The sequence below is a fragment of the Pleurodeles waltl genome, chromosome 4_2, assembly GCF_031143425.1.
Source record: "Pleurodeles waltl isolate 20211129_DDA chromosome 4_2, aPleWal1.hap1.20221129, whole genome shotgun sequence".
Taxonomy (NCBI): Eukaryota; Metazoa; Chordata; class Amphibia; order Caudata; family Salamandridae; genus Pleurodeles; species Pleurodeles waltl.
The window spans coordinates 374546966-374552764 of NC_090443.1; positions in this window are offsets into that span (position 1 = coordinate 374546966).

The following is a 5799-nucleotide window of genomic DNA, read 5'->3' on the forward strand; positions in this document are numbered from 1 at the left end:
GGTTCAACTGCCATCAGCATCAACAGAGTCTCCTCCATTGCACTAGCTATATCCTGCAACATACCAGTGCTGGCAAGTAGCACTCTGTAGGGATGGCAGCATTGCGCCAACCATATTTAGATAACATAGTTGAGCTGGTGGTGTACCAGCGGCAGTCTCATGACAACAGGAGTCCATCTAAAGACTTATGCAGCATTTTACTATGGCTGTGGCTATTGAATGGATGTTACCAGCCCACACCTGATGTATATTGGACCACTGTGAACACCTGTAAAATACTCTATAGCACACACTCCATCTCAGACCATGATCCTTTTCCATTCCACTGCAGACTACCATATGAGGACAACCTTGCCACTGACCAGTCAGGTAATTTTCTTTTTTTCTATTCTGCCTCTGCTTTTTCACTTTTTCATTTTTCATTATTTTTTTAAAATCACTATAAGGACACTAGTATATTTTTTTCTGATTTTTCTGATCACTATGGCAGGGAGGAGGCAGTGTGTACGTTTTGCAGAGGGAGAATTGACAGTCATGGTGGATGAAATTATGAGAGTTGAGTCACAATTGTTTGGAGCACAAGTACAAAATACTGCCATATCTCAGAGAAGGCAAATGTGGAACAGAATAGTCAGCAGAGTGAATTTAGTAGCTAACAATCTGTGCACATAGGAGGAAATTAGGAAGAGGTGGAACAGCCTGGGGAAGAGAGTCCATTTCCTGGCCTCCAAGCATCTTGTGGAGGCCCAGAGGACTGGTGGTGGTTCTCCCAGCCCACCATTACAACTATTTCCCTGTAAGGTGAAGGTCTTGCAGATCCTACACCCTGGAGGCTTGAGAGGAATCTCGGGTGGAGTGGAGACTGGTAAGTTACACCTATGTATGTCACACTAGCCACAAATTGAATCACTGTCCTTAACCTAACCACTCATAACTTTTCTAGACATCTCTCCAAACATATATAATTAAACTTCATTTTCCAAAATTCCTCATGTTATCCAAATCAGCAGCATCATGGTTGTTACAATCTATTTAACAATTACCTATATGTATTGCCAGTTTGTGTGTTGTTCTTCATGAATAACCCATTGCATTTGCCTAGTCCATTTCTGTATTTCAGTGTAGGTTGTTGTACTTCAAAAGACAGATTCCAAACTCCATCCACATGCACATGAAGGTATAGTGCTTGTAAGTGGTATCTTAACCTATTCACACTATGCACAAGTGTGTACAAATGGTAAATGTGTGCCTATTTTCACTGTATTAATGTGTTACTCACCTTTGTTGGCAGTAGTATTTACAAATGACTACATCTACCATGATGCCCTGCTTTTGTCTCAGCAAAACAATAGTGCATATGACGTTGCCCAACTTCACTTTCCTTCCACATATACACAAAAGTCAAAGCTTCAAGTAGTTGTCATTCACTATTTCATGGTATGCATAAAAATGTCATATGCTGGGTTGATCCAGTATGTTGTCACCTTCTTGTTACTCCATTGAATCGTTCTACTTACTTGCATAAATCATAGTTTACATATTTAAAGGTTTCCAATCATATTCTTTCACATGCTGATTATAAGAAGTGTTGATACACAATTTACTTTGCAGTGTTTCTATGATGACCAATGCCATTTAATTCAATAAGTTGTAGCATGTATTGTGTTTGAGGCAGCTAAGTCTTGAAAATATTCAGTTCTCAAATCTCCTCTCTACTGTGTTGAGTTGCATGTCTGGTACATGTAATGTACACTTTCTAAATAACATTTTACATTTCAGGACATCTGTCCATCATTGTTACTGATATGTGCAGCTGTGTATATTAAGCTGCATGAGTAAAAAGTAAAAAATCACGCAAAGGTCTAAGCATCCCATTAATCATAATTTTTCATTTTTTTTTAGGTTGCTTCACCTGTAGCTGAGGACGCATTTGAAGTACCATACAAACCTTCAATATATTTTTTAATTCATATTATTTCCAACACCCAGGGCCAGTGGATCGCCATCTGCAAACGAAGACACCTCCACTACAGGCCAGGATCAAGCCTTCAGTGATGACACCTCTTCTGCAAGCCCAGATGATGAGTAGATGCCTGACCCATCTGGTCTGTCTATGCAAACAGCCCCAGTGAGTGGCACTCAGCCCACACCTACACCTCCCAATCCAGCTGCTACAACAACTGAGCCTATGGATACCTCTACTTCTTGTGTCCAGAGGAACACAACTCCGTTCTTTTGCCCCCAGTCCTGACTACTGTTGAGCAACCACCACTACCTCCAGTTGTGCCAGGACCCAGTGGGATGGGCCACAATGTCTCAAGGGTACAAGGTAGTGAGTGTAGGGTTTGTGGGAGGGAATCAGTGGGACAGCAAATCGAGGCCACTGTCATCATTGTCATCCAGACCACCAGTGATCGAGTGTAAGGAGCAATACAACAGTCTCAAGATGTGATGGGCCAGGTCCTAACAGAGATCCAGGACCTTAAGCAGGTGCAGAGGGAGCACATTCATAACTTGTGAATCACAACTCCAATTTGTGCTCCTTGACTGGGCTGATGTTTGACATTTATCATCACACGTGCAGGGCCTTTCCTCTACCATCTACCCCTGTCTGCGGTCCTTCACCGTCAAGACAAATACACCTTTCACAGCCTCAGACAGGGAGGCCCTGCTACAATAGGAAACTGGTCCACCGACCCCAGGGCCTGCACCTGTAACCCTTTACCCCTCCTGAGAGTACCTTCATCTGGACTACCAGGAGAGTATGGCAAGACAGACACCACCACCTCAAACAGATGCAGAACCTAATATCCTCAAGTGAATTTCTACCATTTACTCTGTCAACTATTTCATGGACCAATTTACTTTTTCTGAGGAGAGGTGTATTTTGTACGTTGAACTCGAAACAATTTGTGCTAAATAAATATAGTTTCATTCAACATGATAGACTTTAGATTTTTATTCTTGTTCTTTTTTATTCTGGTTACAAATATACTGCACTCGTTTTTTTCAAAATAAATACACGTAAAACAGAGTCAAAGACTTGTGTTGTATTTATAGTGGTAATTCCTTTTTTATGTCTTCTGTGCATCATCGTTTTTGAAATCTGTAAAGCAATATAATGCTAAAACAAATAATAGTTACCAACTTGGTAATGTGATTCCCATGTAACAAATATGGAAAAAGAAACAATGAAATCTAAATGTATTGGGGTCATACTTTTGTAGGTAACACATCTGTGACACAATCAAAAATGCCTCACACAAACCCTGCAGAAGCCTGTCTGTGCCATTTAGAGGTTGACACTCCAGAACCCCGACACCATGGAAGGAAGGGAATATTTCATAAAATCAAATTAAATAGGCAAACTACTATTGAATCATGACCTCAGCTGGAGCCAGGCATCCTGCCTTTACAATAGGAGTCCTACATCAATAACACCAATAGTCTGCATGATGGCATTAACACACATTGAGGCCACATGACCATTTCAGGGCACAGTGGCAGTATCTGGTGAAATGTCACAACCAACATTAAATGGTATGCAAAAAAATGTTCATTCAACCATGCGGAGGCACATCAAATGCTTTCTGCACTGAACACAAATTGCGGATTTAGCCAATGTGAAGGGAGACCAGTATGCTGTAGCTTCATTTACACATGAGGGTAGAGCACTTTACGTAGCACATATTGCCTTGTTGGCAACAGAAAACAGGTCTGATACAATCAAAATAACTTCCATTCAGTCACAGTGCAAATTGTTTAGTATAAGATCTGTCCATCCAAAGTTGGTGTCTTTCCCAGGATAACCCACGTTCACTTTGTACTTTCCAACAGCAACATATCAGTGGAAATGCCACAACTTTGAAATGTCCAAATGGAGATGAGATGATGAAGGACCCTAAAACAGAATAACAAGGGAAAATTAATGATTTCACATATACAATTATACTCTGATGATAAGTTAGGAGGACAGATATAGTTAGCACAGGCAAAGTTAACCTGTGTCAATAAATGCAGTAGTCAATGTAGGGAAAAATGTGATCCACAAATATCTTTGCCTTGGACGTTTCTGAAATGGCCATTCCTACCAAATTACTACCACAGACTGATATATTCAGTATGTTACAAGTTGTTCTGACAGTGAATGTCACAATATGTTAGGGTACACTTACACTCAGGTGAAGAAGTGGTCAATGACATCTTGACATAGGTCAATTCCTTCCTCTTTACCACTGTCTTCATTGGGCATTTCAACATCCTCACCCGCTGACTCTTCACAGTCTCCATCCTCTGTGACGACTGGGATGCTCCGTAGCAGGGCGATGTTATGCAGCATGCAGCAGGCAACTGTGATTTGACACACCTCATCGGGTGAGAAGAGGAGGGCTTCACTGGTCTTGTCCAAACACCTAAATCTGGCCTTCAAGAGCCCAAAAGCATGCTCTACTAGCCCTGAATATTCTTCCATGTGCGTAATTGAAGTGGACTTCATATCAAACCATTGCACATTCCTAAACTAGGATTAAAGTAAATGATCCTCAAGTCATATTGTACTTACAAACAAGCCAGGCTCTGCTAAGTTCAAGTTCTGACAGTTGCAGGGGTATGGTGCTGTTCCATAACACAAAGGAATCAAGGCCCTCATTACAACCTTGGTGGTCTTTCCTAAAAACCGCTGAGGCTGCGGGTGCTAGAATACCGCGTTGCTGGCGGTATGTCTGGCTTCCTATTTTAACTTTTCCGCTGGGCCAGCGGATGGTAACAGTGTTACCATCTGCTGGCCCAGCGTAAAAGTCACATCAACATTGCTGCCGGCTCATAACTGAGTTGGCGGCAATGCTGATGTGCAGCGGGTGCAGTAGCACCCGTCGTGCATTTCACTGCCTGAAATTTGGGCAGTGAAATGCGCGATGTGGCTATGCCTGGGGCCCCCTGCACTGCCCAGGCCAAGTGAATGGCCAGTACAGGGTTCCCCCAGGGCACCCCGAGTCTCCTTACCGCCAGCCTTTCAATGGCTGTGTCTACCGCCATGGACAGGCTGGCGGTAAGGGTAGTTGAAATCCCCACGGCAGCGCTGCTTGCAACACTGTCCTGGTGGATTACGACCGCCAGGACAGCCATGGCGGTATACCGCCGGTCCCGGCGGTGTTACCGCTGCGGAACCACCATGGTCAAAATAAGGTGACGAGTACCTCCAGCCTGTTGGCGGTATTTACGCCACTATAGCCCTGGCGGTCACCGACTGCCAAGGTTATAATGAGGGCCCAAGTGTTGACCCAGGAAAGCGGGTACACACATCTGAGATGAATAAATCCGGTAAGCAGGCAACTTGCACAAACATGGAATGTGTCAGAGTCACCAGATCCTTGGGGTCTGTGCACATTCCCAGCACGTCCACCACTGAACAGCTCCAAGACTCTGATAGATAAATCACAGAGACTGAGACAGTTCAAGAGGGGAAGAGGGGATTAGGAAGGGAACAGCTGGGAAGGAGACTTGTAGTAAACAACACACAATATGAAAATTATATCTCCTGAAATCAATACTAGACTATGATTCTAAGCCTAGTCACTCTGAAAACATGAACAATCTAAGAGTTAAGTTTAAAATGACTAAGTTTCAAGATGGCCGGATACCTGTAGGGGAATCAAGATAAATTAAATGAAAACTTTCCTTTACATGAGAATCAGAAAAACATTCTGACTAAATTTTAAACCAGTCATATAAATCCTGTTTTGAGAATGTATACTAGGACCATACAATATTGCATCTAGAACCTCTGGCCTTCTGTGTAAT